Here is a 22,309-nt window from a genome sequence, read left to right as displayed (position 1 = left end):
ATCACAGAAGTTTAATGTGGCTTTGGAATCTGTATACAAATTTAAGGTGATAACTTGCAATCTTTGTAAATTTTTTTCTAGCAATGATAAGTTAGTTGAGCCTTTCAAGAAAATAAACAAAGTAAAGTAAAGTGAACTGTAGCCTGCCAGATTCTCATGTACTCCCAAGTCACTTCTGAAGAAGGCTGTTATAGGGATGGAAATTTGGGACTGGTATTTTTTTCCAACAGGAAATATGTTTTAGCAATTATTTACTTTTATGGTATTTTCCTCATTTAAATTTGGGTGGTATTGACTACAATATACAGACTCAGCTCGCTGTGTGAGTCATAAATCAGTTTTATTAGATATTGATAAGAAATAACATCAGTGGTTATTTTCATCACTGGTAGTGTTTCATGTGTGGAACTACCGCCGTATCTTGCTGAAGTAGAATTGACAGTGTATCCACCTACACAGGTCTAATGTTTCAGCTTTAATACAGGATTTGCTTTACTTTAAAATTCCTCCTTATGTTTTTTTCTATTGGCATTCTATTATTTGTATAATTTGTCTCTTATTACATCTGATATTAAATAGAGACATAAAATGTAGTGAAAGAAAATTACTTTTATTCAAATCATAGTGGAATGTAAATTGAACTTTGTTGATGATGCTGATAAAAATGGATTCATCAGATTTAAATCATTTTAAACCATATTTCATGCTTCTGTCTGTGATATCAGATGAAAACTTTACAAATGAATAGAAAATAGGAAGTTATTATGTATCTATATCTATGATTTATCACAGAATCTACATTTTTATTGCAGCTGCAAAAAAGCCACAGTAAAAACTAATTTGTAAAATATGTAATTGAGATTTATAATACTTTATGAAAAAGCACCAAAGGGTGGTTTTCCCTACATTAATCTTTATGTTTAGTGTTGATTTTTATGAAAACATATGAAGAAGAGAGAACTGGCAATGGAATTCAACCAGAAATGCTTACTTTCATCTCTGAGAATTCTGTAATTTCTCTCGGAAGGATTTCCTTTATCATGGGACAAAGAAAACCTGACGTATTTTTGTTACAGAGGACAAGATCATGCAGTTTCAATAAGAGCAATAGTTGTGAGAGCCTTTGGCCAAATCTAAGGATTTCGCCCTGGGTCCAGGCAGCAGTAAATGCCCTCAGATTGCATGTGAAAGTGTGTGCTTGTAGATTTCCAAAGGAACCAAGACTTTGTTACGTTAAATTCTCAAACAGGGTCACAGACTTTCTTAAACTGAAATTACATATGCAGATAGTATTCAGAATGTTAGGAAGAAAGAAGGGTTTAAAGACAGAATTTACAGACGTGATTTTAAAAGGATATCCACTGTTTGGTGTCCAGCAGATACTCAGGAGTTCTTGGTGAATGATTAGAAAAGGCAGCTGCTAGAGTGACTTTTCATCAGACAATGAAAGAAGGAGTTTCAAAAGTGGGTTTCTGAGGGCATAAAGTGAAGATTTTTTTTTATATTATACATCGAAGACAATACTCACTGGAAATACCTAGTGGTTTCCAAGAAATTAACTTTTTTATCGTTACATTTTAAATATTTGTAAATTATAAAAATAAATATCTCAAATAACCTAAGAGATTTATGAAAAAAGTAATAAATTCTACCATGTATAATTCCTTCCCCTCCTCTTTCCTTTCGTCTTTCATCTTTATGAGTTTCTTGGTATTTAGTAAAATGTTTTTAACTGTTTCCCTACTGATAGACGTTCAAGTGATTTTCAGTTTTTTGCTACAATAAGTGATTCTGTGTTGAATACACGCTCACGCAATATGCATATATAGCCTCTGCACATGTGTGAGTATGCTTTAAAATAGATTCCTAGAACAATTTCTGAGTTAAAACATATGCACATTTTTAACATAATAAATAACCGATGGTTTATTTCTTAAAAAGATTGTAGGAGTTCATAGTCCTGTTCTTATTGTGTGAGAGCGAGGTTTAAAAAGTGTATGATATTCTTTTTTTATAGGCATAAATGTTGAAGTCAAAAAATAACGTAGGCCACGTTGTATTCTGTACTCTTTGGAACACCAGCAGTTCATTCTCTTCTTGAGTTCCTTGGTCTCATTCTTGGAATGCCTCCCTCCTACTTGTCCTACTCATGCGTGACTCGGCTTACCTGTAGCATTTGTCTCCATTCTGTCTGAACTGTGACACAAGGTTTGTGCATGAAAGTTAACATAATTCTATTTGTTTCCCACTGTGTGTGTGTGTGTGTGTGTGTCTGTGTGTGTGCGCCTTCCCAATTAGCTCATTAGCTCCTAAGTGCCTCAGGGAGGAACTAAGCTTCCTGTACTTCTTGTAAAGTCTTTTCTGACTCTCAGTGAGCTCATTATATATTTGAGGACGGGTTGATCACGTGTAGGAGAATTTTATTTTAGATATATTGCCTATTTAAATATCATTCTCTGGAAACTTCATGGTTGAAAATTTAAATAAAATTCAGATACGTCTCTAGCCTTTAAGCTCATTTGAAATTAAGTGGCTTTCCTGTTACGCCAGATACTCACATGGGACAAATGTGAGCAGACTCACACAGAAGTCCTGTGTTGAAAGTCAAGGAAACCTTCCGTGCTGGTAATGGCGGCCAGTGGAACATAATTCCCTTGACCTTCTATGAAATTAAATTAATTTCACCAACTAATCAGTTGGAGCAAAAAGGAATAATGTCATGTAGGAAAGCCCTACATAGCTCTTCCCACAAGGCTAATGAGGCCAGAGGAAGGCCAACTCCTACCCGTCCTGGGGCTGCGTGTTCTAATACAGGAGCTCTGCTTAGCAAAACTGTGCTGACAAGGGGCCGGGCCTCCTCCTCATGGGAGAAAGCTCTCCGGACCTTGAAAACGTGTTTCTAACCTGAGCCGTAGAGGGCTGTGAGAAAGAGGGTGCCTCCACCCTGAGTGGGTGCTGGGCTGCGGAGACAAGGAGTCCTTTCCCTCTTTCTCCCTTTATTCTCCTCTGCCTCTCTGCTCCCGCACCCTTAGGGCTGGGATTCAGGAATCATGCTAAAGATCCTAAAACATACTAAATAGACTAAGCTAAAAAATATGCTAAATAAAGTTAAAATAAATATGCTAAAATAAGTCTAATAAATATTAGCTGTCACTATTAAAACAAAAGTAACTACCACCATTGCTATTATAAAGATTATTATTGATCAGATTTCTAGATAATAAGGAAAACGTGAGCTGTTTTCCTGTTTTCATGAGAAGATGAGAATTTTTAGAGAATATAAGATGAATTCTCATAATAAGTAGAAAATGAGGGTATTCATAAATAATGTATTCAACAGACATTTTTTATGCATTTACTCTATGCCAGGCATACAGGTACTGAAATATAATGATGTTAGTAGATATAACCAAATTCCTGCCCTCAAACAGAGATGTTAAAATCAAATAGTAAATGAAAGTGAAATGAAGTCAGAAGAAAGGATCGGCCTTTGACTCGGGGTAGATGGTGCAGCTGGGTGCCAGGTGCAGGGGTGGGTGCCCGTGTGTGTGTGCCTCCACATCCCTTTAAAACATTTCTGAATATGAGGACAGTAAAGCGGGGCATGAATGCTCCAGTTTGGTACAAGTCTCATTTCCCCCACTTGCCTTATATTCAGCATTCTCACATTTCTGTAACCTGCCTAACCTAGGAGGCAGATGCTTTTGTCAGATCTGAGAATGGAAAATGATGGTTTAAGAATTATATTTTTACTTTGGCTTTTGTTAAATAAGATATATAATGACATAGATTAAGTGTTCCGGCTTCGTTTTGTGCCAGATCAAATATGTCTGCTTGTTATGCACTTTTCTGAGAATGTCTTTATCTTATTTTTGATGAATAGCTTGACTGAGTATAGAATTATTAGTTGATATTTATTTTCCCCAACACTTTGAAATCATTTCATTGTATTCTGGAAATCTGTCCTTGCTGATGACAACCTTCCTTGTGAGCCCAATGATATGCTTTTGGCTTTTTAATTTTGTGTTTGTTTTGTTTTGTGTTTGTTTAACATATCTGTGTTTTTTTCTCTGGTAGTTTTTAAGATTTGTTCTTTGTCTTTGCTGTTTTATGGTGTTCGTGTAATACGTCTAGACGTGGATCTTTCTTTCTTTATCTGCTAGGGATTCATTTTGTGCTCATGAGACTTATGCCTTTTTTTCTGAAAGATTTTTAGACATTATCTTTTCAAATCACAATTTCTTCTCCAGTCTCTCTATTATTTATTTTCTGGAATACTGATTAGATATTTGTTAAACTTTCTTATTCAGTCCTCCAAGCCTCTAAATCTTGCTTTCTGTTTCCCTGTATTCACTCCGTTTGTCCCCTGGACCTTTTTATTAGGTGCCTGGTGAATCTGGTATTATTATCCACATCTCTTAAAGTTTGCATATTTTCCACTTCAGCTTCTTTGCTGAACTCTGGATAATTTTCTCTCTCAGTGTCTCTAGTCTGCTATTCATCTTATTCATTGGGTTTTTTTATTCCAGCATCTATGATTTGCATATCTTGAATTTCTATTTAATTTTTTCAAATCTGTTCTTTTATCTTATAGCCCTGTTCTTGCCATTTGCTTTCTAATCCTTTCTTTATCTCATTAAATGTTTTAAACATGCTTAGTTTAGAATTTCTTTCAGATTCTTCCATATCTTCTAATTCTCCTTTATAGTAATTCATTTTCTCCTGTGGTTTGTAATGTTGGCTGTGAGCTCAGTTTCCGTGGGGGTTTCTAGCTCCACATTAGTGTTTGCTGGAATTGCAAGGACAGCAATCACTCTGGACTAATCCTGGTGTTAGTTTTGGGGCTTGGGAGAGGAGAGACCCTTGAACTATTTGTACAGTAGAGGACACTGTAAATTTGGACTACGCACCTTGGTTGGTCCCTGGCTGGGGTTCCGGTTTCTCTTAGGAGACTCGTGCCCCCCAGCCCCTCGCCCTGCCTGGGCAGCAGAAGCCCAGCCCTGGCCCTTACGGTTTATATCCGCTCTGAATTGATCTGTGAGTCATCGTGACTTCCGCTTCTGCTCACAGCTCTCATTCTGTGTTCTCTCATACTCTCTAACCGGGGGATATTTCACTCAGCTTTGGGCTAACTTATACATTCAAAAATTATTGTTTACTTATCTATTTCCTTGTGTTGGTTGGGTGTGGGGTGGAGAGGACGAAGGAAGGAAATTTGTAAGTAAGCATCGTTCAGCAAATTGACATAAACCTTATATTTATTTATATATGTAATTTGCCTATAACTATGCAGTTTTCCTTTCTTTGATTTGACTACACACCTATTTTGTATTCAAAAATATATTATATGCATTTTCAGCATTACTTTTTAAAATTTGGTAAGTATGTATTTACAGAAATTTTTATTTTTACAAAGATTCCATTTCAGTATTATTATTTTTTTTGACTCCTTGCTGCTAAATTATGACACCAACCTCTGTGCAGCCTGGTAAGACCATACCTCAGCAGTTACTTTGCGTAAAGACAAAACACATTCCAGAGACGGAGTGAGAGTAGACTGCACATAAGCGATGCAGTTATTGAGCTCTGAGAATAATTCTGATGGATTAAGATCTTGAGTTCTTAATCTTCTTAATATTAATTTCAGCAAATATTCAAATGCTTCTCCATATAAGTGGTTTAACAAATAAGCAAAAAATAAATAAAAACTCTAATCAGGAATTACCTAAACATAAAGCAAATAAGTGTTCTTAGGCAATTCTTACTCTCATATGTCTAGTGAAAAATAATCTGTATCTGTGCATGGGAATATATTATTCTATTTAAAAACGAGTGGTGACTACAATCCTCGACACCAAATTGAAGTCAAGTAAGGACTACTTAGGAGCCAGCTACTGTATGTAAGGAATGTCACTTCATCGTCACATCAGCCCCAGCTGTGGCATGTCATTAATGCCATCTGACAGTACAGATGCTGAGATGCAGAGAAGGGAAGCGGCTCGCAGAGGACAAGGACAGGTCTTAGCGCCGATTCTATTCTGAGCGTCTCCAGTGTAGCACTGCAGCAGCGAGTGTTCGTTCTGTGAGGGCTCAAGTTCCGGTAAGAGGAGGACTCGGTTTCCGGACAGAACCTTCATCTCACTGGTGGGTGACGTAGGACAAGTTACTTCACTTCTCTGTGCCTGTGAAATCAGGATAAAAATTGTACATATCCCAGAGGGTAGAAGGAAGATTAAATTAGATTATTCTCGTCCTCCTGCCTAATGAGTCCTCAATAAAATTTAACTATGATTACAATTATCATTTTTATTAGAAATATAATTATCAAGTAAATGAGTGAAGGAACTTTAGATCAAACTATTCTGAGGCCACACACTTAGAAAGTGGGAGAAATAGGAGCCAAACTCATCCAGTATCTATATTCTGTCCGTGGCATTAGCTCACCTCCTTTTAGTCTTGGCAGGACGCTCAGGAGCATACACCATAATTTAACAATGTGCTCACATTTTACTGTGCTAGTGTGTGCTGCATTTACTGGTTTATTCTCTCCTCCATGTACACTTTCATTAGGAATAAAATGTTAAAAAATATCTTCCTATTTCCTGCATGGCTTTGAGATGCTGCCAGCAAGGTTATTTCTAAGCGGAGATGCCTTGTGCTTGCACGGCTTCTAGAGAGTTAAAGAGATGCTGAAGTTGTGTGTTTATGATTGATGAGAGCAGGATCAGCAAGCTATGGCCCCTGGGCCAAATCTTGATTACTGTCTGTTTTTGTAAATAAAGTTTTATTGCAACTTCACACCCATTTGTTGACCTATGGTCCATGGCCGCTTTCTGAAACTACAGCACATTTCTATAGTTCCAACAGAAACCCTATAGGCCACAGAGCCTATGATACTTACCATTTGATGTTTTAAGAAAAAATTTGCCAATTTCTAGACTAGAAGAAAGCTGGGAAAAACTACTCAACCCATGCTTCTTTTTTATTATATCTTCCCACAGCTGCTTAGAATCCATGGCAATCATTGTATTCACCTCTTCTTATATCCCTTGGACTTAGAAAGCTCAGAGGCACAACACACCTCTAATTTTGTCTAGATTTGGGAGAATCCAACTCTGGTCCTTCCCTGAGTTAATTAAATATGAAAGTTACGAAGCAAGGTTATCCTGGATGTATACTCTGCTGACAGTTGCCTCCTTTCTGTGGTGGCTCACAAATACACAGGCTCTGTTCTTTGAATCTGTCATTGACTTTAAGTACGGAATTTTGAAGAATGGGTGACAGGGTAGACATAGAATCCAATGAATCATTTTTTTTTTTTTTGAGGAAGATTAGCCCTGAGCTAATATCTGCCAAATCCTCCTCTTTTTTTGCTGAGGAAGATGGGCCCTGATCTCACATCTGTACCCATCTTCCTCTACTTTATATGTGGGATGCCTACCACAGTATGGTTTCCCAAGCAGTGCCATGTCCACACCCGGGATCCGAACTGGTGAACCCTAGGCCGCCAAGAATCAGAACGTGCACACTTAACTGCTGCACCACCGGGACGGCCCCTAGAATCCAGTGACTCTTGATTAGATTTAACCGGATGGGTATTCTTTAGTCTGAGGGTAAGAGCCTCAATGGTTAAAGAAACTGCTTAGAAGATTAGAATCAAAATACTAATTATTATGCCTCAGTGCCTTGTTTTAGCCAGAAAATATTACTGAAAATGAGTGAAGGAAGAGAAAAAGATCACTGTATTTTCAAAAGACTAATAAAAACAAAATAAAATACCATTTATAGCCCCTTTAAAACCTTGCCTTTTTAAATATTCAGATAACTCACTGGGTATTCTTCTTGGGGATTATTTGTAAGGCTGAAGTGAGATCTTCCCTTCCCTAGACACTCGCCCGATTTGCTTTCTTACTTTGCTACCTCTCATCAAGAGATGGAATATTCTTCCTCCCCTTGAGTCTAGTTCCTATCAATTTCTTTGCCTAAGAGACTGTGATCAAGTGGCATTGTATAAGTTTTGGAGACAAGGTCTCCGGAGGCTCTGAAGCTTCATGTCTTGACCATTGGAGAGTTGATCTGAGATGACCAGGGAAAGTAGTCTATAGGAGGAAGAGAGGCCATGTGATGGAGAACCGAGGCCCCCAATAGACATCCAGCCTCTACTCAGCTTGTGAGCGAGCCCTCTCAGAATCTATGACCTGAGATGACCTGCTGGACTACAGCCATGAGAGACCCAGGTGAGACCAGCAGAAGAATCACCTATCTGACCCTAGCCCAGTCTCTTCCCACAGAATCATGAACCAATCAGTAGTGGTTGTTTGAATCCACTAAGTTTGGTGGTGGTTTGTCATACAGCAACATATAATTGAAAAACCCTCATTTCTCCAAAGATGAAACTGGAGGTCATGCTATTAAGCAACATACCCAAGCCCACATAGCTTATGGCAAGTCAGGGATTCAGACTCAAGTCAATCCAACTAAAATTCCTACTCTAAACCACTCCTCTCTACTACATTCTGTATTTTCCAAAAACTAAACAGAGTGCATAATTAGTATTTCTGGAGATAGCGGTTCTCTGGGCGATGTAATTTGCTTGCCACTATGTTGCACTCGGTGGGACTTTTGAAATCAGAAATGTTCTGAAAGACTTGAGATGCGCAGTTGCCATCTCTGAGCAATGACTCAAGTGAGGATTATAGTCACCTAATGTTCATTCGTTCACTCACTCATTCATTTAGCAAATACTTATTGAGACCGTACAGTATGTTAGGCACCATGTTTAGCCCTGGAAGGCGCAAGTAAGCGCTAATACAGAACCAGAGATGGATGGCATTATATTTTCAATTTATTAAACATTCATTCTTGTTTATCTTTTGATTTCTTTCTTCAGGGCTGACTTGTTTCAGGCTTTAGAACTCCTATCGTGTGCTTAATTTTTTTGGTTGGCCTAAGCAGAGTGCTGTATTTTAAGAAATAAATTGTCAGATAGGATTTGTCATTGAGTTTTTTAAAAAGGAAACTTGTAGGCCAAAACAAAAGTAAAATGAATCTAAACTATGTTAATTAATAAGATCATTTAGGCATCAGCAGAGTTTCATTAGATTCTCAAGTCTCAAGCAAGTTTCTAAAAAGAAATTCTTTTCTTCTCTTAATCAGTTTAAAAGGAATACCTTGTGCTCAGTTTTGTTGTTGATGGTGAACTAAATTTTATAAAGCTCTGTAAAATGAGGCCAGAGTGAACAGAAATTGAGTCAAAATAATGGATGACACATCTTACATATCCTTACCATCTTGTGTCCTGACCATGCCTCATTTTAACCTAAGGGGAGACACCTGGAGGGGTTCATTAGCTCGCAGCTGTCTGTGATTAGTCTGCAAAGGCCAAAGAGAAAATCAGCCACAGCAAAGCAGCTAGCGCTGGCCTGGAAGGCGAACAAAGGAGAGGAGCAGCTGGTAGGGAAACACACATTTGGCAGAGACCTTTACAGAAGGGTCGATAGGGCCCTGGGCCACTGGAAATGGAACCTGGAAGGAAAGTCTTGATGGCAGACAGCCTGGAATCAAGGGGCAGCAGCTGGGTGTTTTGTGTCAGGAGGGAGATTCAAGAGGGCTTATGAGTTGTGTTGTACCGTGAGTAAAGAAAGAGGAATTAGCATTTATTCAGTGCCTACCTTGTGGTAAGCACCACAGGAGGTCCTAGGTCAGCTAACCTCATATGCAAAGCAACGCTTAATGTGTTATCTCCTGTGGTCAAGTGTAGCTTGGCAAGAGGAAACACCTTTGGTCATCTCTGTACATTCGTTTGACATATTTTGTGAACTCAACCTACTTTTTCATTTCTTACCTGTAGTCGGTACTGTTTCACGTGGAAGATGCATGCCTTTGACAGTATTCCAGATTGATCAATCCCCTGCACTTTCAAGCCACCATGAAGCTATGGACAGACAGGTGAGGTGTCAGTGTCGCCAGGGACCAGCTTATACAGAAGTTTAATCCTTTGAGGAAAAGGATAGCAAGCACAATGGCAATTATCAAAAAAAAAAAAAAAAAAAGCTACTGGAGAGCAAAATGTATTTGCTACATAACTTGATAAAATCTTTTAAATTCTAGTGTGGCTAAATTTAAATGGTTCTATTTTCTTTTTACAAAAGGGAAGTCCACTGAAATATTTCCCATTGATAATATTTTTATTTACTTTCGTCAGAATTGAGTACTTTCCGTTTGGTAGTATGAGTTCTGTGTTTATTATTTACTCCTCGATGAGTTGGTTGAGATGTATTATGAGTACTCAAATTATTTGAATTGATGATGACCAAAAGTTATAGAGGTATAAAGTATGTAAGCCATTTTACTGCTGATAGTAAAATTTTGACCCTCTGGTTGCATAATTAAATATAATTATAGTGTATATTTCCCAAATGTTAATGTCGTATGAAATTATTAACAGGTTAAGTTTCACTTCCCTTGGTTTGGCTGGTGATGGGGTGGTTTGATGAACTCAGTGTGAAACACTGTTTCAGTGCAGACATGTGCCTCCATGTGATAGAGGAGCCTGTCTCAGCAGCTCCTTTACCATCTACAGCAAAATGGCTGAACACAAAGTTAGGGATTTCAGAAAATACCATGTTTTACCAAACACAAGTCTTCAGACAGTATATAGATAGACCATCCACAAATTCTGCATCCTAGGAAAAGGATCAAATGAGAATACATTGATGTATTATTTGCATGTTAGTACGTGTGACTTTTCCCCTCTCTTACCCCTCTGGACTTGTGGAGAGTCATGAGACCTATTTTTCCTTCTTTGCTAGATTCCATTATAAAAGCTCTGTTTTTATAGGTTATGAATTCGAACCAATAGCTGAAATGCCTCTGTTGAGGCTGTAGGTATAGGATAAGATTTACATGTGAGACTTTATGTTCTACTCTTCAGACTAAGCTAATAGATTTGAGTGCTATTTTTTAGTTTTTTAATTTTTAGGGTTTTTTTTCCAGCTTGTTGAGATACACTTGGCATATAATGTTGTGTAAGTTTAGTGTGTACAACATGATGATTTGATACACGTATATATTGAGAAGTGATTACCACTTAAGCTCGATTATAGCTGTTTTTTTTTTAAATTATTGATTTTAAAACAATCATCATGAACTAAGGAAATATAATCTTAAAAATAAATTTTGAAAAAGATTAGCTAATAACAGGGGGCCTATGGAAATAGAATCCAAGAACATTTGGTGAATTAGTAAAGTTGCATTGCGTTGCTCACATTGAGAATTGTTAAGTACAGATTGGTTGATAATACCAATAGATTATAAATTTGTAATTTCTTTGGCAAATCTTGATAATGCATAGATATTTATTCTAGTTAAGACAAATGGCTGAGGTCTGTAATTATGAGTTATTTAGCTTTGTCATCTGCTAAGAAATTTGGCAACTTCATTATAATTCTCAAATGTACTGCCTACTATACCAAATTATTTATGAGTTGACTAGTGTTTGGTATACTGATACAATTAATAATAAACTGATTTATGTTAAGTAAGCATACATGAAATGAAATCAATATTATTGAATTATAAGAAACTTAAAGCTAGCGAATCACGGTTGTTATTTTGTTGGCATATACTTTTAGAATTTTTTAAGATTTATTCAACAAAATAGATTTATCTTTTAAAATATGTAGACTTAGAGATGTTTAAATTATTTTCAATAATTCTATAGGAGTTTAAACAAATGGTTTCTGCATAACTCATAAATGATATAAATTATGGGTGAAACTAAATATATTAGATCACCAATTCCAACCTCCTGGTAAGACATATTAGACTTCAAATAAAGGCACATCAAACATTAAACGGATTATTTCTTTGATAATCTATAAAGATGCTAAATTCATGGATTGCAAATACTTTTAAAATTACTGTTCTTTGGGGATTGGAATAAAACCATACTTTAAAAAAATTATTTTATTGAGGTCATATTGGTTTATGACATTGTATAATTTCAGGTGTATGTTATTCTGTATCAGTTTCTATATAGACAGCATAGTGCTCACCACTAATAGTCTAGTTTTTATCTGTCACCATCTGTATGTGCCCCTTGACCCCTTTCACTCACCTCCCCCAACCCCTCCCCCTCTGGTGGCCACTAATCTGTTCTCCTTATCCATGTGTCTATCTTCCACATATGAGTGAAATCATGTGGTGTTTGTCTTTTTTCATCTGGCTTATTTTGCTTAACATAATACCCTCAAGGTCCGTCCGTGTTGTTGCAAATGGGACGATTTTGGTTTTTTTTTTATGGCTGAATAGTATTCCATTGTATATATATGCACCACATCTTCTTTATCCAATCATCAGTTGTTGGGCACTTGGATTGCTTCCACATCTTGGTTATTGTGAATAATGCTGGAATGAACATAGAGGTGAGTAAATCCCTTTGTATTGTTGATTTCATGTTCTTTGGACAAATACCCAGTCATGGAATAGTTGGATCGTTTGGTATTCTATTCTTAATTTTTTGAGAAATCTCTATACTGTTTTCCATAGTAGCTGCACCAGTTTGCATTCCCACAAGCAGTGTACGAGGATTCCCTTTTCTCCACATCCAACATTTGTTATTTTTTGTCTTGGTACTTATAGGCATTCTGATGGGTGTAAGGTGATATCTCACTATGGTTTTGATTTGTATTTCTCTAGTAATTAGTGAATTTGAACATCTTTTCATGTGCCTCTTGGCTTTCTGTATATCTTCTTTGGAAAAATGTCTGTTCAGATCCTCTGCCCATTTTTTGATCGGGTTGTTTGGTTTTTTTGTTGTTGAGTTGTATGAGTTCTTTACATATATTGGAAATCAACCCTTTGTCAGCTATATGATTTGCAAATATCTTCTCCCAGTTGATAGGTTGTCTTTTCATTTTGTTCATGGTTTCCTTTGCCTTGCAGAAGCTTTTTAGTCTGATGTAGTCCGATTTGTTTATTTTTTCTTTTGTTTCCCTTACCTGAGTAGACATGGTATTTGAAAAGATGCTTCTAAGAACTGATGTCGAAGAGTGTACTGCCTATATTTTCATCTAGGAGTTTTAAAGTTTCAGGTCTTGGATTCAAGTCCTGTATTTTCATCTAGGAGTTTTAAAGTTTCAAGTCTTAGATTCAAGTCAATATGGACATTTTAACTATGTTTATTCTTCCAATCCATAAGCATGAAATATCTTTCCATTTCTTTATGTCTTCTTTGATTTCTTTCAGTAGTATCTTATAGTTTACAGTGTATAATAGGTCTTTCACCTCCTTGGTTAAATTTATTCCTAGATATTTTATTCTTTTTGTTGCACTGGTAAACGAGGGTGTATTCTTGGCTTCTCTTTCTGCTAGTTATTATTAGTCTATAGAAATGCAACTGATTTTTGTGGGTTGACTTTTTACCCTGCAACTTTGCTGTGGTTGTTGTTTATTTCTGATAGTTTTCTGGTGGATTCTTTAGACTTTCCTATATATAGGATTATGTCATCTGCAAACAGCAAAAATTTTACTTCTTCCTTTCCAATTTGGATACCTTTTATTTCTTTTTCTTGCCTAATTGTTCTGCCAAAATCTCCAGCACTATGTTGAATAGGAGTGCTGAGAGTGGGCACCTTTGTCTTGTTCTTGTTTTTAGTGGGAGAGCTTTCAGTTTTTCACTGTTAAGTATGATAGTGGCTGTGGGTTTGTCATGTATGGCCATTATTATGTTGAGGTACTTTCCCTCTATACCCATTTTATTGAGAGTTTTTGTCATAAATGGATGCTGTATCTTGTCAAATGCTTTCTCTGTATCTATTGCAATGAGCATATGATTTTTATTTATCATTTTGTTAATGTGGTGTATCACATTGATTGATTTGCAGATGTTGAACCATCCCTGCATCCCTGGTATAAATCCCACTCAGTCATGATGTGTGATCTTTTTAATGTATTGCTGTATTCAATTTGCCAATATTTTTTTGAAGATTTTTGCATCTAGGTTCATTAGTGATATTGGCCTGTAATATTCCTTCTTTGTGTTGTCCTTGTCTGGTTTTGGTATCAGGGTAATGTTGGCCTCATAGAATAAGCTAGGAAGCATTCCATCTTCTTCAGTTTTTTGGAATAGTTTGAGAAGGATAGGTATTACATTTTCTTTGAATGTTTGGTAGAATTCTCCAGAGAAACCATCTGGTCCTGGACTTTTGTTTTTTTGGGAGGTTTTTGATTATTGTTTCAATCTCTTTACTAGTGATTGGTCTATTCACATTCTCTATTTCTTCTTGGTTCAGTTTTGGGAGATTGTATGAGTCTTAGAATTTATCCATTTCTTCTAGGTTGTCCAATTTGTTGGCATATAGATTTTCATATCATTCTCTTATAATCCTTTGTATTTCTGTGGTGTCCATTGTAATTTCTCATCTTTCATTTTTAATTTAATTGATTTATGCCTTCTATTTTTTCTTAGTGAGTCTGGCTGAGGGTTTGTCACTTTTGTTTGTCTTCTCAAAGAGCCAGCTCTTAGTTTCATTCATCCCTTCTATTGATTTTTTAGTCTCTATTTCATTTATTTCTACTCTGATTTTTATTATTTCTCTCCTTCTGCTGACTTTGGGCCTTGTTTGTTCTTCTTTTTCTAGTTCTGTTAGGTGTAGTTTTAGATTACTTATTTGAGATTTTTCTTGTTTGTTGAGGTAAGCCTGTGTTGCTATAAATTTCCCTCTTGGTACCACTTTTTCTGCATTCCATAAGAGTTGGCATATTGTATTTTCATTTTCATTTGTCTCCAGGTATTTTTTAATTTCTCCTTTGATTTCTTCATTGGCCCAATGGTTGTTCAGTAGCATGTTGTTTAGTCTTCAAGTATTCGTCACTTTCCCAGCTTTTTTCTTGTAGTTGACTTCTAGTTTCATAGCATTGTGGTCAGAAAAGATGCTTGATATGATTTCAATCTTCTTAAATTTATTGAGGCTTGCCTTGTTTCCCAACCTATGATCTATCTTTGAGAATGTTCCATGTGCACTTGAGAAAATGTGTATTCTGCTGTTTTTGGATGGAATGTTCTCTATATAATCTATTAAGTCCATTTGGTCTAATGTTTCATTTAAGGCCACTGTTTCCTCTTTGACTTTCTGTCTGGATGATCTATCCATTGATGTAAGTGGAGTGTTGAGGTCCCCTACTATTATTGTGTTATTGTTAATGTCTCCTTTTAGGTCTGTTAATAGTTGCTTTATATACTTGGTGCTCCTCTGGTAGTTGTATATATTCATAAGTGTTATGTCCTCTTGGTGGACTGTCCCTTCTATCATTATATACTGCCCCTCTTTGTCTCTCATTGTCTTTTTTATCTTGAAGTCCACTTTGTCTGATATAAGTATGGCAACATCTGCTTTCTTTTGGTTTCCATTTGCTTTGAGTATCATCTTCCATCCCTTCACTCTCAGCCTGTGTTTGTCTTTAGAGCTGAGATGTGTTTCCTGGAGGCAGCATATTGTTGGGTCTTGTTGCCTAATCCATCCAGCTATTCTGTGTCTTTTGATTAGAGAATTCAATCCATTTACATTTAGAGTGATTATTGATATATGAGGACTTAATACTGCCATTTTATTTCTTCTTTTCTGGTTGTTCTATATTTCCATTCTTTCTCTTCCTTTGTATTTCTGACTATCATTTCACTTTGGTGTTTTTCTGTGGCGGTTTTCTCAGTTTTCTCTTTTTTTTTTGAGTTGGGGCCCTCCTCTGATTTTTTGTTTAGTGTTTGCCAGCACATTTTTGGTAGTATTAGGTGACAGATTCCACCTGCCACTGCTGGGAAGGGGCAGAAGCTGTATTTTCTAATCCCGCCCCATCTGCTATAATTGTGCCAGTAGGGCCATTCTGCGTTTGTGCTGGCTGGCCGCAGCTGCTGGATGGGTTGAGCTCACATGAGCAGGACCTCTGTCCTCCATGCTCAGAATGCTGTCATGCAGGTGGGGCCACTGCTTTAGGCAAGGGACCAGCTGAGCTGCTCTGCTAGGTGGAAGGGGCACTTTCTTTCATACAGGCCAGTGCTGTGCTCATGTTCTTGGACAGTTCAGCAGAACTGCAGCACTAGGTGGGAGGGGCGCCTATGTGGGGCCTGAGCTGCTACCACTACTCAGTGGGGAGCGTTCCCATGGGCAGGGCTGCCGTGCCATGGTGGGCACTCCTCCGTGCTGGGCTACCACTCCACAAGCATTCACACATGGGCCAGGCTGCCCCTCTCTCCACTTACAGTCACACTGTGCCATTGTGTAAGGATATGAGACCTGGATTGCTGCCACCAGGGAGGTAGAGGTGCGCTCACCTAGTTCTGCTGATCCCCAGGAATCTAGTCCATCCACCTTTAGACGTGTGGTTGCGTGCATCTCTCAGGCATCCTGTTGTGCTGTGTAGGGAATCCTCTGTTGGTTAATGAATATCTATTTTGTTGTAACTGAGAGGGGAGAGACAAAGGGAACAACTCACTCCATCATGATGCTGACTTCTCTATAACCATACTTTAAAGTAAGGAATTTTACACTGATACTGATGAAGTTATGTACTATATACCCTAACATTTGTAAGTATGTGACACACTTTAAAATGTATGTTGTATATTGTCAAATAATTTACACACTATCATTTGTACATTTTTATCATTTGCATTGTTTTACTTTGTATAATGTATATTTGTGCATTGTCATTTGATTTGTATACTAAGGAAAATCAAAGTATATAATTTTAAATCCATTTCTGTGGATTCCCTATATTTCACATGCAAGCACGCACTGATACACATCCACAAACATACTCTGTGAAAGTAGATCCAGTTAATGGATAAAAGGGAATGTCATTTAAAAGATAAATTAATTAGAAAAAATCCTATAAGCTTATAGTTTACTCTGCTGGTCAATTATAATCTTTGAATAGATAATTGTATTTTTTCTGTGTATTTGACTTGTAAAGTGAAGAGCTTCTATAAAACTTTAGTAATAAAGAGTGTCTGCTAAGAAATCCATATATTTCTTGAGTTAAAAAAATTACATAAAAATAATTTAATTCTTGTTTTTTAAAAAAATGTTAAAACGGCAGGTTTTTTTTGCTGACTTAGTCCAATTTTGATCTCTTCTCCAGGATCTTAGTGATAACATGAGGAGTTTCATCTGTGTCCTTTTAAACTTTAAACTCATTTGCATATGGGTGTTCATATATATGTTTATATAGAATATATGTAGTGTGTACATATTATTCACATGAATAAATGTGATCTACTTCATTTAGTTTAGCAGCTATATGATCTTTTACTCTGTGACTATCGCACATTTTATTTGGTCATTTTACAATCAATGGATGTCTTTTTCTTTTTGTGTGTGATTAGTAACACTAGAGTTCTAAATACTCTTGCATGAGTCTCTTTGTGCACAGTATGAATGGTTCTCTATCTATGGTTATCTGGAAATAGAAGGGCTGAGTATGCACATTTTTATTTTTAATAGATACTTCCAAATTGCTCCTATATACTCCCACTAGTGTATGAGTGTGTCTGTTTTCCTTTCAGCGTGTCAATATTTAATATATAATTTAAAATTATATTTAAATTTTAGTCAGTCAAATGGATGTGAAAAGATATTTCTATATCTTTCTAATAGCTAGCAAGGTTTCAATCAAGTTAAGCATCTTCTCATATGTTTATTGGCCAATCAGATATTTTCGTCTGTAAAAGGCTGGTTCATTATCTTTGCCCATTTTTCTCTTGGGTTGTTTACCTTATTCTTATATATGTTCTAGATACTTGGCTTTTGTCCATTATTTGTTTTCAGGCTGTAGGATTGTAGAGTTAATGAAAGTACAAAATGCTGGAAACCTAGAACTCAGAAATGTGCATGGGATTCTAAGCAGAAGCCATGTTCTAAAGAAGGATTTGACTTTTGCTAAGAAACAAAAAAAAGAAAGTGGGAGGTATCATGGATGAAAGCATGAGCCCAAATGGGCGATACAGAATCAGGAATGACTTTGTTATAACATGGGCACATGGAATGATATTGTCACCTATAGCGTGATCAGAAATTAACAGTGTTGCTCTGTAGATAAGCAAATCTCATCACCATTTCTTCTAACCTTGGGAAATTTTACCAGAGTGGGAAAAGACAGGTGACAAGGGATTGTACTAAGAAGGTGTTAGGAGCAAATAAAAGGCGAAATAGATGTAGCAAGAGAGGCAGATTTGATAACTATCTTCATTCTAAGAATAAAAAACAAAAATAGTAATGGATAAGTTCGTCTTGGGCATCTGTCAGGAGCAAGGATAGAGTTCTGAAAGCTGACTGCAGTCAGCAACAAAAGCCTTTGAGACGTATTCCAAGAACCTGAAATACTGGTAATAGGCCATTTCTTGCAATCAGTGCCCTAAAAGGCAGTAAATCTTCTAATGGGATACAAAAATAGAGCCTTTTTTCTTCCCCCACCCTCTCCTATAAAAAACCAACTTCATATGGCACTGAAATAGTCGCACACAGCAAGAACTATACTTTATGTCATTATTGAGCATCTCAAGTGTCTAAAAGGCACAAAGCTAAAAACCAAATGACTTCAGCGTGGAAAATATCCCAGAATTTGTGATTTCACTTTTAAAATAGAAATGCAGGGGGGAAAAACCCTTAATCTAAAATCAAACCTAAAATGACAACCAGAGGTTTCCTAGCATATATTTTATTTAAGAATGTTGAGAACTCTTAATTTCTTCACTTTTTATTCATTTTAGTGAGTTGTAATTTGAGGAAACTAAGAAAGTGGTGTAAAATTGTGAGTAGCTGAGAAGTTGTCACACAGATACGTAAGACTTGCTTTGTTGTTGTAAATTGAACACCTGAAAGTAGGTTTACTTTACTGAATAATTTAGTGTACACTTAGTGCTAACAGGCAGAAAAAGATTGAGAATAGAACTTATTGGGATTCCAGGAAATCTTCTTATCACACAGGAGGGAGAAATGAGATGGGCAGAAAGAATGGGAGCCAGTGACCATCACGGGAAACATACAACAAATTTGATTTGAGGGTTTATGTACTTGAGATCGATTTCAAAAGAAAAATGCCTGTTGACAAATCCACAAATTCTTAGGGAGTGTAGTAACTATTTTTAAGAAGTTATAAATTTTATATTGATAAATTTCACAGCAATGGACTATCAACTTCATATAAAAGTAAAATTATAATTAGATATATTTCTTGATATTAGTAGAGTCTGTATTTTAAAAGACATCTAAATTCAACCTTGTTTGTTTGTTATATATACAAGAAAATCATTTTTCTACACAATGAATGGGTATTTTCTAACTAAATAAGTGCTAGTGTATGTGCAAAATATACATGGCTGCTTAATTTAAAATGTTTTGTCTCATTACAAAAGTAAAACATGCATTGTAGGAATGTTTGACAATGTAAAAGTGTGTAACAAAAAATCACTTTGAAAACATGGTTTACATATTTTCCAAAAATGAAATGAAATATACTAAGTATATTACAGGCCAGTATTTTGAACACAGTTAACCATTTGATTCAGAGGGAAGCAGAATGTTTCATCTTCCAGAAGTCTAACGCTCATCTGGAGTGTCTGTATGATTGGACTGAATCAGCCCTGGTACCATCACTGGGCTGGCACAGGGTGAAGCAAGGATGAAAGGAGAGAATCGGCCAAGAATGACAGGGCAGAGAGCTGGGGGAAACTGAGAGAACCTGATGATAAGTTTCCCTGAATGGAGCAGGTTAGGTCTGAAAAAGCCCAATTGCCAACAGAGAAAGGAGTGTCTGAACACTTCATCTGTCTGACTGCAGCCTTGAGGATTCCCTCCACTTGCCTGCTAAGAGACACCTCTGGCTGCTCTGTATTTTCTGCTCACATTTGGCTTGAGTTACATTCGATCTGAAGTACTTTGCCTCCAATGGCGCCCAGTTTATGATTCTCAATCTATATTACTCATAGCAGCATCCAGCAGCACTTTACCCACAGGTGGGTGTTCATTAGTTTCTTATTGAATTATATTTCCCTTTCCTCAGTCCAGGTTTATTGAGTTTGAAGGGTAGTGGGGCATTTCTGTTTTCTTGGGTCACTTATCAGCTTTAATGACATCTTCTATATGTGAGAACAATCTTGCCCAGCATCATAGTCATCCTACAAAAGCATTGTTTAATTGTATGCACAAGGCGTTTTAAAATTTAAGCATTAGTTTTGAATTTTAGGGATCTCTATTGGTGCGTTATTGAAAACTATAGTGTTTTCTTGAAGAGTTCTTTAGTCTGGATTTCCTTAGTTGCATATAATTCTTGTTGCTTTATCCTACTAAGGATAAAAGGGACATCAAGTACACAGATCTTGGATTTAATTGCATTTTTCTGCTCAAGGGCCAAGTCATTAAAAAAAAATATCGATGTCAGATATATCTCCCTAGCTAAAAGTGCTAGATGCTTCTTCACACAGGTAGATTTCCCTAAGAAAGCATTATTTTCTGATGACAATGGAAAATAACAAATGCACCAACTTCACTGTGTTCTAACAATTGTCCATGCTTAGGGATTTTTAAGTTCTTCAGAAAGAGCAAATGGAACAAAAGGATGATCATTTTCTATTGTTGATGCCAACATAATCTCATCTTGGTCTTCACGTACGAAGCTGTCTGGAGGTACAATCTTTCATCTCTTACAGTTATCAGACGTAGATGCACACTGCTTGCAAAGCTAGGGATGGGAAGAGGGGTAGGGAGGGCGCAGAGCAGATTAAGGAATGTATGGTCTAGTTGGGCAGATAGCTTGGTAAATTATCTACTTCTGTATACTACAAAAGCACAAAGAAAGGAACATGTTTTTTTCTGGGATGATCACAGGGTCATCCAAGAAGAATTGGCATTTCAATGAGTGTCAAAAAAGAGAATAGGGAATTTTTTAGCTTTTTAAAAAAATACTGAGATAATTCATACATATAAAAAGAATAAACAGCACAACCAGAAGGATCTACAATTGGAATATACAACCATGTACTGGGGGGCTTTGGGGAGGAGAAGAAGAAGAAGAAGAAAAACCAGAAGACTGGCAACAGATATTAGCTCAGGTGCCAGTTTTTTTTTAAAAAAAGAATAGACATAAGTAACATTTATGTAAGTTATATAAGCATAACAATAAAACAAACACAGGTTAGCCCACCAACCAACTTAAAATCTGACCTTCCTGAAACCCTGAGGTTCCCAAGGTCGTCCTTCCCCTGTAGAGGTAACCACTCCAGGAAAGGGCATGAAAAATAGAAAGGGAATTAAGCAAATTCGATGTTTCAAGGATCATACAACCACAGAAATGAAAATGCAGGACTCTCTAAGTGATTAGTTTGATCAATTTTATCACAGGGAATCTTGCATAATACAGAAGGATGTCATAGACCAGCTGAGGCAGATCATGGAGGGCCATGCCGACTAGTGAAATAGTAGGTTAATCAGAGAGCAGTCACTGGTCATGAGAGCTAACCAGATCATACCATGGGAGTTTATCTCATATAACACGCACGTGAGAGAAGTCAGGTTTTCCGGACAGTAGTCCTGGAGCTCATTTTTCACATGTAGATTAGTGAGCCAATGGCTAACAAGGGTAAATAAGATCAAAATTCTTAATTTCATTAAGTCTGTAGCATCTCCAGAGGATATCTAGTTCATGATTAAAACTTCTTGCCATCATCTCATGGAATGATCCTTAGTGCATCATTACTTATAAAGATTTTCCAAACCAAATATTATTATTTGTATCAATAATTGCATTTTCTTAAAAAGACTGTTTGTACGGGGCTGGCCCTGTGGCAAGTGGTTAAAGTTTCACACACTCTGCTTCAGCGGCTTAGGGTTCGCAGGTTCAGATCCCAGGTGTGGACCTAGTCCACTTATCGGCCGTGCTGTGGTGTCATCCCGCATATAAAGAAGAAGAAGATGTTAGCTCAGGGCAAATCTTCAAAATGAGTAGAAAGAAATTTAAAAGATCCAGAACAATCTTCCTAAATATTTGACTAAACAATTTCAGGAGATAAGAAAAAGCCCTTTAAGTTCCGCCAAACTACATTTGTCTTTGGTTAATTTATAGAAAGCCATAAAGTGAGGCTAAAAGGAGGAAATATATAAAATATTGTGCATTTCAATTAAGTGTTTAAGAATAACTAGAAACATTGAGGTTAATAATGCTTGGTAGTTATAACTATTTTAAAAATTAAAAGACATTAAACAATCTAAAATTGTATCAAATATTTTATATTTATCATCATACAATTGCTGAATTA

General features: G+C 36.6%; 1 protein-coding gene across 3 annotated transcripts in view; it reads left to right on the top strand.

Annotated features, from left to right (window-relative positions):
* Positions 1 to 22,309, top strand: part of NALCN (sodium leak channel, non-selective) — a 303,705-nt gene that overhangs the window by 57,571 nt on the left and 223,825 nt on the right. Inside the window, exon 1 of one of the 3 annotated variants that reach the window (XM_070579235.1) lies at positions 9,856 to 9,948. The exons of the other annotated variants lie outside the window; for them this stretch is intronic. The gene's annotated coding sequence lies outside the window, so the exon portion shown is untranslated. Of the gene's footprint in view, positions 1 to 9,855; positions 9,949 to 22,309 lie in introns of those variants that run through there. 3 annotated transcript variants of the gene reach the window in all.

This window comes from Equus przewalskii, chromosome 16 (genome assembly GCF_037783145.1).
Source record: "Equus przewalskii isolate Varuska chromosome 16, EquPr2, whole genome shotgun sequence".
In the NCBI taxonomy this organism is placed as follows: Eukaryota; Metazoa; Chordata; class Mammalia; order Perissodactyla; family Equidae; genus Equus; species Equus przewalskii.
Note: the sequence above shows the minus strand (reverse complement) of the source record. Positions and strands in the feature narration are given on the sequence as shown.